The following is an 11,167-nucleotide window of genomic DNA, read 5'->3' on the forward strand; positions in this document are numbered from 1 at the left end:
TCTTCTTAATTCTTACTTTTTTGTCCTGGTTAGGAAATCTTTCTGTGTGAGAATATTTTATTGTGTTCCCTTCACCTTCAGAACATGAATCCATGTGGAAATGCACTGTGTATGTTTTGAGGTAAGGGTCAGTATTCAGTTATGTCCATTTGAATATTTAATTGATCCAAGATTGTCCTCATCCCCTTGTAAATTTCACTGTAGAACAGCACTCTAATAATGCGTGAGCATTTGTATATGAGATTTACAAAGATAAGCACAGCATAGGAGGTTAAATAAGATTACCTCAAAGTATAGGTTCATAAATAAAACACATGGATAAGTATAATACTGTTAGATGAAGAGAAAGAAAATATTTCCAGGTTACCATTGAGTCTTTTTACTCCAAGTTTTTTCATGAAGCCCAAGGTCTCTACTTTCTTCCATTGATTTTAACTTCATTTAGACAACTCTCTCATCTATTATTTCACTTTGTGACATTCAGAAATAATTAAAAACCAGAGAATATATTCTATGCCATACAACATGGGTAACGATTTTCCAAAAATGATTAAAAAAGGAACCAATACACATGGTTTTCGTGTTTTCACCATATTTAATAGAAACACTATAAATGAGTTTTGATGACATTAGAATGCAACTAAAGACATTAAATATAACTTATTTGTCCTGTTTGATGAGGTGCAAAAAAGAGGGCTTTCTGGGATAAACAGTTTCCCAGAGCATATAGACACATTTCTGACTTTTCTCTCATCAGAAGTGACTACAGCAAAAGATAGGCCTGAGAGGAGGTGAGAAGGAGCAATTAGGGATGGTGTATATCAGGGAACTTTGATCAACATCAACAAAGCTCATGGTTCTACCTTCACAATCCAGGAATAATCCTACTGTGCTGGTAGGTCTTGGAACATATAGTACCACAAGCGGGGAGGTGGTAAAGAGACTGCAGTGAGTGTCCTCCTTAACACATCCAAGAAGAAAGAGTCCCTCCTCTCAATCTATCTTGTCATTCTGTCTCTTCTCTTTCCAATAATTGTTACAGACACCAAAAGCCCAATTCCAAGAGTCCCCCACGTGAACCACCCAATAATATTTGCCAAATGTGAAAGCCCGAGCCCCCCATATAAGAAAACATTCAGACTTTGCAGTGTTATGGGGATCATCTTGAGGGTCACATCCAACATTCATGCTTCTCAAATCTCCATACAGGAAGATATGACGGCTCTTTCAGGCTGCAGAGTAAAATCAACTGCAAAAATAATTTTTAAAAAATATAGATACATGTAGCTAATAGAAATTAGAATTCTTGAGGGAAACGTTGTTCTACCAAGAATTTACTTTACCGAGAAATGTGAAGTTACAAGGACAGGAGAATTGTGACTACAACATTTAATAAAGTATAAGGATGATTAATATTCTCCATACGAAGAACAAAACCCTAAAAAAAGACATTGAAAATTTATTGAAAACTTAAAAATTAGAGAGTGAAATATAAGACCAACCTGTTTTAATCCAATCTCCAATGTAAGAGTGAAATATTTTATGCCCTGAATGCCCTTTAGCTATCGAGGTCATTATTATTAAAGTATTTCTTGTTCTTAAATACTAGTGATATAATTTTGGCAAGAATGGGAAGATTTTAGCTTACTCAAGCACTGCTCTAGATAACTGGATAAAAGTCCATATGTTCAAATTATAAGTGGTAACTTAAGGCAGATTTTTGCAAAATCTTTTACCAGTCACTCTGCGGACGTCCCTGCTAGCTCTAGACTGAAACCAAATTTTAGATTTTACACGTAGCTCTTCATGTTGTAACTAAACTGAAATTATCATTTTTATTTTTACTTCCTATTTACATAATAATTTCTTCTTTCTTTTTACATGTTCAGTCAAAATTTTACATTATATCAATAATATATATTTATCGTAAGAAAATACAAATACTCCAACAAACTGCAGTGAACTCTATTCCCCAATGAAATGTGTTTAACAATTCAAATGAAATACAGTAAAGAAATGTAAAATTTTTATGTAACCTTGGATTATTAAGCTTCCTTCTGAGCATTGTTCCATTTATTCAATTTTTTATTTCTTATGTCATTCCATTTACCCAATATATAACTCTAAACATGTGAGCCCAGAACATATTTGTTTTTCACTATGTTTTACTCTTCATGTAATAAATTGGACTATAAATAGAAACAAAGATATAAAAGGGTTGCATAGTCGTATGGTTCACTTCCTGCTGAAATGAAATAAAGATTTGATGAAGGGTCAAATATTACCCCCATGATTCTAACAAGAAGTAATACACTGTGGGAATTCTGCCAATGGGCTGACACTTACCTCTGAATCCATTGAGCCTGTCCAGCAGTCCAGTGATGGGCTCTGCACTGAGCTCTGGATTCGCAGGCTCAGACACTTGCAGCAGCAGGGACTCATACCTGCAAGGAGAAAGATACAGTTACCACATCTACAGCCAAAAAAATACATAAAAATCACCACTTTTATTTAAAAGACATTTCATGAGAATCCCTTTAACCCACACATTTGCTAATTCCAAAATTATCATTTTCCTTTTCCAATTCATTCTTACTCACAGTTGCTGATTTTCAAGCACGATGGAAAAGTCTATCTGAGTGAGAATTCATTTGGATCTTTCTTCGTATTGCTCCAAATTAGTAAGGATCATTAGTCTTAAGACTAGGAGAATATTCAAAAATGAAATTCTGGGTTCCAGACCTCACCAGAAATTCCTGAAATCACTGTCTGGAAAAGTGGGGTTATTTTTAAGTCTGCTGCATCTGTTGCTTCTTTCTCAAGGCCAGGGTGTTTAAACTTGCACCAGGCAGGGAGACCTGCCTTTTATAGTTGAGGTTTTCTGGAGGCCTATACGGTTCAAACATTCCAAATAGTTTGTTTCATCCATTTTTCAGAATGATATATTTAAATATAAACTAGAAATCATCAACACTTTTCACTGCTAAAATACTTTCCCCTTTTCTCTCTGGCTTCCCCTGGTTGACTTTGTAGCCATGTAGTAAATGTAATATTTTCTCTTTCAAATATGAAGGTTTTGAGCAATAAAAAGGAAATTAGGAATAGAGATGCTCACTTCCTTTATTTTTCTTTCATTTATTTATTTTTTGTTTTCTTTCTTATTTATTTATTTATTTATTTTTGGTTTTGCAGAACTTTCATTGAACTGCTTAATAAAATCACTGAGTATGGCAACAAAATAGATGACTACATGGGGTGGGGGATGGAGAAAGTACAACCAGCACAAGGCAGTATCACTATCTGAATCAATTATACCTTCAATATCAAAGTTCCTGCTTGATATTTGTGGAAACTGAAAGCATCTGCTAAAATCTTGGTATGCACTCACCTGTGTAATATGTCTCCAAAAGCCTGTAAAAAAAAAAAATAGAAAGGCTTAATGCTTTCCACAAGATGCAGTGTTCCACTAAGTTCAGTGTGAGATTTGGAGACAGTTTCTTAAGATATTATTTTCCTACAGTGTTCCCTCCTGGAAAGCCTTTTCTGTTTCTTTTGTCATGAAAATCCCAGTCTATCATATGTCATGAATTAATGTCCTGATAAAGTCTGTCTTGAAGACATTCTCTTTACAAGTGAAGGAAGAGGAGGCCCACAGAGTCTATGCTCTGTGGTAACCATAAAGAAGCTACTCAGTCATCATCCCTAAGCCCTGTTACCAAAATGAGTGGACCCCAAAATAATACTAGTGTGATCCCAGATTCCCAAACTTCTCCATCATGCCATGTCTCCAAATTAGCCTAAATGCCAATGAATCACTTCTCATTTTATTCACTTTCAAAAGTCCTAAATAAATCACTGACTTTTGATGGGAAATATTTCTTGGGGCTGTCTGTTACCCTGGCCATTCTACAAAATTTTGTTGCTGGCGGATAAAGTAGGAGGGACCTTCGGTCTAGTAGAATCACTAGGAGAGGGTATACCCTCCCAACCAAGTAGCATTAGTTATCGAATCGTATTTTTGGAAACAAATCATGGAAGTGAAGGGGGAGACGGATTTCAGGAGAGAGGAAAAACACCCATGCATGTGAATGTTCAACATCATGATACCCCGCAGTCAGTCTGTACCTGGAGTAGCTCCACATCTGCTTTATGGCACATTTGCCTCAGATCCTCATACATTCCTCTTAAAAGCTCCCTGGAATGTTCCATTCTGGCTTTGCTTTCATTGAGTTGCTGAAAAATGTCCTCGCCCTCCTTTCGCAGCCTCTCCAAGTGTTGTTGCTCTTCTTCATGGAGAAATGCAGGCATCTTCTGATATTCAGCTCTGATTGCTTCTATCCTTAAACTCACACAATGCTGCAGTGACAATTAGTCAAAAGAGAAATGTTTTATCTATCTTCTCTTGAATTTCACTGATTTCTCTTAGCATTTTGAACACCCAATATTTTAATCCTCAATCTTGTCAGTTCTCAGATTCCACAAAATTTTATTCCTTTCCTTTTTTTTCTGTACTAATATCAACATAGTTGTTTCTGCCCAGTTACATTTGCTTGATTAATGATAAAATATTTTCTAAGATAGTTATATAAAAATGGATTTCTCTCTTCCACACCACGTTTATAGAAAGAAAACACAGTTCTTGCTTAAGAATCGAACTATCGAGTTATATTGACTAGGAAAAAACCATTATTTTTGTTTTGGAGAATTGGAGCAAGTTATGTAAAACCATTATATGAGAAATGATGACATGACCACAGACTAGCATTTTCAACTCAATGCATTTCACCCAGCATAACATATTCTAATAAGGTTTCATTTATTCTCTTCCAAACTCACTGTAATTGGCAACATGGACTTCTTTGTGGTTCCTCAAACCCCCAAATAAATGCAAATTAAATATTACTACACATACTGTTTTCTATACCTATAATTATTTTCATATATATATACATATTTCTCATATATTTAGTCATATATATATTTCTCAAATATAGGTATATATGGATATATGAGGAATATATATGTGTATCTGTGAGTGTATATATATATATTCCTCATGTATATCCATATATATATACCAACACCCAGATACACATATATATTCATATATTTATGAGGAAGAGGATGGCAAACAGGAGGATATATATATTTCCTCCTGATCAAGATTTTGTTTCAGTGTGAATTTTTCCATGAGCCTTTTTTCTGACCACCCTATTTAAAACACAAACCTTCATCCCCAGTCCCTGGCCTCTGTTCTCCTTTTGTACTTTCCTGCTTGATTATTCTCCACAGACACTACTACACTCTAACACATCATGTACTTCACATATCTGCATGGTGATCATTTGCTTTTCTCATTTCCATTGCAAGATTTGTGTGTTCTTTCTTCTTTACTCCTTAATTTTCTAAGTTGATATTTGACATAGACTAGCTACTCATAAAATATCTTTCAATGAATTAATATTAGAATAAATTAATGAATTAATATTAGATATCATACCCTCAATATAAACATCCACAAAGAGAAAATCATTTCTAGAATTCTTCTCAAGTCCTTAGAGTTCTCCTTATTATTAAATACTAGTTCCCATATTTCTCACATATTTATGTCTTCATCAAGACACAAATCTACATTTCTCACCACTTTTCCCATTATGTGTTATGACTTATTCAATATTAATTAGTTCTGATACTTAATTTCATGCTTTCCCTAAGTTTGCGCTCTTGCTCCTTCTGCCTGAAATTTAGCTCACATTTCAATATACTTGCCCACCAGGATTCAAATTCATACTGACTCAGCCTTAGAAGGGTCACCTGAAATTTCCATGACTGACAAATAACTCTTGTGTCCAGAATTTATCCGGGCAGCCCATTGGGAACTGTGAAATGGCCCAGTTTCTTGTATTTGTTGGGGTATTGCTATAGGTTTGTATGGAAACAGATGAGCATGCTTGGGTAACATCTGTGGTCTGAATAGAAATCCTACCAAAGAGTCACACTAACTTACACAAAAAATTAGGGTGTTTTTTTCTCAAGTGTTTTTTCCTTGTTTATTGAATTCCAGAAACATTATGGGTTGAAATCAAGTTCCTATTTTAAAACTCACCCATTTGTTCACTATAAGTTCCTGGAGAAGGCAGAGTAATATGGTACTAACCTTCCAGCATCTGGTTCTGGTGGTTTCCATGTTCAGGTTTCTGTGATTTTCACAAGATTTTTCCCATAAAGACTGCATTTTTTTTAGGAGCTCCTCCTGCAAAAGAGCCATGAATTGAAGCACAAGTGAAGACAATAAAGTATCATTCACACTCTGATATACGAAGGACCCAAAATGAGAGAAGAATTAGCCCACAGAAAATAGAGTTTGCTTTGTTTCTCCTCATGTTTGTCAAATCTGAGAGGTGTGAAGTCATGTAACCTCATAACAGACATGCTTAAAGGGACACAGAGATGGCATCATCCAATCTCCAAGGAAATAGACTTAAAAGAATTTCATGTGTCCTGTATAGAAATAGATCTTCAGAGGCATCACTTACCCTGTGTTTCTCAGCAGCCCACTCAGTGGGACAGTGTCTGTGATTCCAGTGCTCCTGAGAGTTGGAGCACAGCAGACAGAGCAGGCTCTTGTCCACTTCACAGAACATCTTCTTTGTCTCTCTGTGCGTCCACATATTGGCTCCTCAGAGCTAAGGAATTGCCGGGGGCTGGCTTTTCTGGCAATGGAAGCCATGTTCTTCAAACAAATGTTAATTTTGAGGTTTCTCTGTCGTGTTGTCTTCTTGCATGTAGAGCACTGAGCAAGAACTGCCGTGTCTTGCCAGTTGAGGTAGAAACAGGGCCGGCAAAAGCTGTGCCCACAGTCTATGGTGACTGGGTCTATGAAGTAGTTCATGCAGATGGGACAGGTGAGTTCCCTCTGGAAGACTTGCAAGATTCCAGAATTCATGTTTCTGAAGAAGAAAGAGCAGCATGTCATTTTGGGGTCTGAGTTGGTGAAAACCTGTGAACATGTGGTGATATGTGATAGCTATATTTTCTTCTTGACAGTGCTCATTAAAGTGGAACAAACGATTTCCTCTGTAACAAAAATGAAAAATTCATACACAAAGAGAGACTTTAGGCTTTATAGCAGACACTACTGACTAGATGACTCACAACCTCTTCTACTCCTAGTTCCTGCCCATAACATAATGCAAATCTGTTCAAAAACCTATTCCCTGGATGTCGATATGAAACTCGGGTTTTAACCTTAAGTGGTCTAGAATAAAACATGGTTGTCCCTATTTCTCTTTCAAATAACTACTGAATGACTATGGGAGAGGAGTAGAAAATCTACATTGGGTAACAAAACATGAGAAGATGGTCAGAGGGCGCTATGACATATTTTTAGAGAGAGGGACCCAGAGGCTGGCTCTTTAAAACAAAAACAACCCCAAAACAAACCAACCCACCAGATAAACAAAAAGACAGCAATTAAACCAGTCTAGGATCACTAGGAGATAAAATAAGTAATGAAAAATATTGGGTTTATTTTTCTTATGGCTTAAATTAACTTCTTCTTTGGGCTACTCAAACCATGAACTGCCATATAGTCAGTTTTTTAAAAACTGAAATATATATAATTATATTAATATGGTATTATGGTTAATTTTAGGTGTTGACTTGACTGGATTAAATAATACATGGAGAATTAGTAAAGCATTATTTCTGGGTGAGTCTGTGAAGGTGTTTCCAGAGAGACATGTAAGTTGTTGAGCTAAGTGGGGAACAGCAGCCCACAATGTGGGTGGACACTATCCAACCAGCTGGTAGGTCAGACTGAAGATAAAGGGCAGATAGAAGGCAGTTTCCTCTCTCTCTCCTGAAGCTGATTCTAACTCAGCCAGGATATTGATATCTCCAGGACACTAGCTTAATGACAGCCTATGTTCAAATTCTCAGACTCCATAATCAAGGGAACAAATTCCCCTAGTGGACTTCCTCTCCCGTACAGTGTCATGTGTAGAGTGAGGACAGATATATGATCTGAGGGACACATTAGACAGTTTCGTTATTGTTTGAACATCATAGGGTATACTTACACAAACCTAGATGGTATAGTCTATTACACACCTATGGTATACAGTATAGCATATTGTTCGTAGGCTACAAACCTGTATGGTATATGATAGGCAATTGCACCACAATTCTAAGTATTTTTGTATATATATATATATATATATATATATATAGAGAGAGAGAGAGAGAGAGAGAGAGAGAGAGAGAGAGTTATGTATACATCCTATGGTTCTGTCTCTCTGGAGAACCCTGACCAATACAAACTGTAATCTTTGCTTTGGCAGTTTGAAGTCCTTTACCTTACTCTCTTTTACTAAACGCTGCTGAATTTAAGTGCCAAAAGTGAAAATTTAAGAATTGCAAATATTTTTCAGAGGTCATCTGAGCCATTTCAAGGAATTTTTCACAGTTTCACCTGAGGTAAGCCTCAATTAAAATGACAACTAGTATCAAGTATCAAATCATTCCTTATACAGTTATCTGCTAAACAATTGTGTTTTGAGTTCTAAGCTAGGGTATTTTGGAGAGCATTCTTATTTCCTTTAGTATCACCATTTTTAATTCATTATTGCCTCAGTAACTTAAAATCATGTCTAAGAGCTTAAGGTTATGAAAGCACAACATTTACAGTATTCAATAATTATCCTTTTTTACTTAATTAAGTGTACCAATATTAGTACATGCAGTACATATATATGTTTTAATGTGAATTCCATATATTCATGATGCATACAAATCTATTGCAACAAACACTAGATATCTAAAATTTTTCAAAAATATATTAAACACTTTTGGAACACACAAAATGACAACAATTAATAACCTCATGTCATAAAATGAATAGCAATAATATGAGTTACAAATAAGATCATTAAGTAAGTTTAGACAGTTAGATATTTTTATCACTGTAATTTACTATTTTAAAGGAAGAGAGAAATAATTTTCTCCATATAAGTTACACTCACCCCAAGGTTCTATGAATGTTTCCTGCAGTAATTCTTCCAAGAAAAAATTCTTTTAAGTACTCCCCAAGATCAGGAGCTCATTCCCTGCAGAGCTGACTTTCAGAGGTCAACTGAATGCAGTTAACTCTAAGTGCTGTCCTCCTCTAGATAAATATGAGCTTGTCTTTTCTACATCCTTTTATGTGAATCTTTGAAGACCGCACCCACCTCTTTAGTGATATTTATGGTATTAAGAAAGGTGGAGACAGAGACGATTAGATTTATGCAATATTTAGTACACACCTTTTCATCACTGATTAAATTAGCATCACACTGTCATTGTAAAAACCACTGCCTGAATGAGGCATATCAATCATCAATCTTATCAGAGTAAACATATACTAGATATTAACTAAAATTGATTAATACTGTTTCTTGAGTTTCTTCCAAGGCACAAGCATTCTTCTAAGTGCACATTTATTTATTTATTTATACCAAATAAAGTTTCCCGCTCTGGAGTGCAGTGGCACAATCTTAGCTCACCGCAGCCTTGAATTCCAGGGCTCAAGTAATCCTCCCACTTCAGCTTTCAAAGTAAAAAAGACTAGAGGTTTATGCCATTGCACCAGCTAATTTTTCACTTATTCATCAAAAATATTTTTAAAATTCTTAGGTGATTACATGAGTTACAGTGACCAGCTGGATTAGAATTAGATTGGGTTTAAAACGATGAAAGAATCCGGGAGAGGGGGCAGAGTGTAGGTTGTTAATTAGCACATGGATCAAAGGAGAGCACTGATGTGTTTAGAAGCCACAACATTGACAGAATAAAAGCCAGAACTAACAATCCAATTGTAAATTTCTTTACTGTGGTATTTTCTGCCATTTCTGCTCCATAAGACACACTTTAACCACTTTGTCGTGGTATCTGCAGTATTCTATTTTAGTCCAAATAACATTGTCTCTCTAATGCATTCTGTTTCTCTCTCCTTCTTTTTCCCTCCCTTCTTCCTTCCAGCTGTATTTTTTCACGAGAGAACGCTAGTAGAATGTTCTCCCAAATTTCAGATTTCAGATACGCATCTGTAAAATGACATTATGGAGACACATTTTAGTTGCTACTGAATACTTTGTTGTTTTCACAAGTTCACAGCATTACTACTGTCCTCCAAAAAATGGTTTCCCATTTCCACAGCTAATCTCATCATTGACTCTGCCATCCAAATTTATTCTATGCCACTCTGGAAGAAACTGGAAAAATACTTAAAATACATTTTAAGTATTCATCATGCACATGTATTCTATTGTATTTTATATATGTTCAGGTGAATATCTTTCTCCACTAATGGTTTGCATTTCAATTCTTGTGTCATGATTTTTGAAACACAGATGTCATCATTAATATAAACCATCTAATTTTTTTTAATTGTTAATTTTTGTCCTGGTTAAGAAATCCTTATGAGAATATAGTATCATGTTCCCCTTACCTTCAGGACTTGAATCTATTTGGAAATGACTGTATGTGTTTTGAGGTAGGAGTCAATATTTAGTTACTTTTTTAAACAAAATTCAATTAATCCAGCATTGTTCTGACCACCTTGTGTATTTCAATGTAGAAGAGCACACTAATAATGCAGGATTATTTATATATGTGGTAAGAATCCCAAAGTGAAGCCCAGAAGGTCAAATGGTGTTAACTAAAAGGATAGATTAGTACGATGAAACATGATGGATAAGTGTAATATAGTTAGATAAAGAGAAAGAAAAACTACATTTCCCAGTTATCCTTAAGACTTCACTCCAAGTTTTTGCATGAAGCAAAAGATCCGGACTCTCTTTCATTGATTTTAACTCCATTCAGACATGTCTGTCATCTATTATTTCACTCAGTGGCAGTCAGAAATAAAGAAAAAAAAAACAGAATATATTCCATGCCATGATCATGAATAATGATTTTTCAAAAATTAGTAAAGAACCAATACATATACTTTTAGTGTTTTTATCATTTTTAATAGTAACACAATAAATGAGTATTAATAACATTAGGAGGCAATTCAAGACATAAAATAGAACTTATTTGTCCTGTTTGATAAGGCACAAGGAAAGGGCTTCCTGGAATAAAGGGGTTCTCGCAGCAGATGAACACATTTCTGATTTATCTCTGG

The 11,167-nt window shown here is 35.3% G+C and overlaps 1 pseudogene; it reads right to left on the reverse strand.

The window, feature by feature from the left end:
- Positions 1–753: 753 nt before the first annotated feature.
- LOC129007745 (tripartite motif-containing protein 51-like) lies at positions 754–6,946 on the reverse strand (annotated as a pseudogene).
- Between the last annotated feature and the right edge of the window lie 4,221 nt (positions 6,947–11,167).

Source organism: Pongo pygmaeus, chromosome 9 (assembly GCF_028885625.2).
Source record: "Pongo pygmaeus isolate AG05252 chromosome 9, NHGRI_mPonPyg2-v2.0_pri, whole genome shotgun sequence".
In the NCBI taxonomy this organism is placed as follows: Eukaryota; Metazoa; Chordata; class Mammalia; order Primates; family Hominidae; genus Pongo; species Pongo pygmaeus.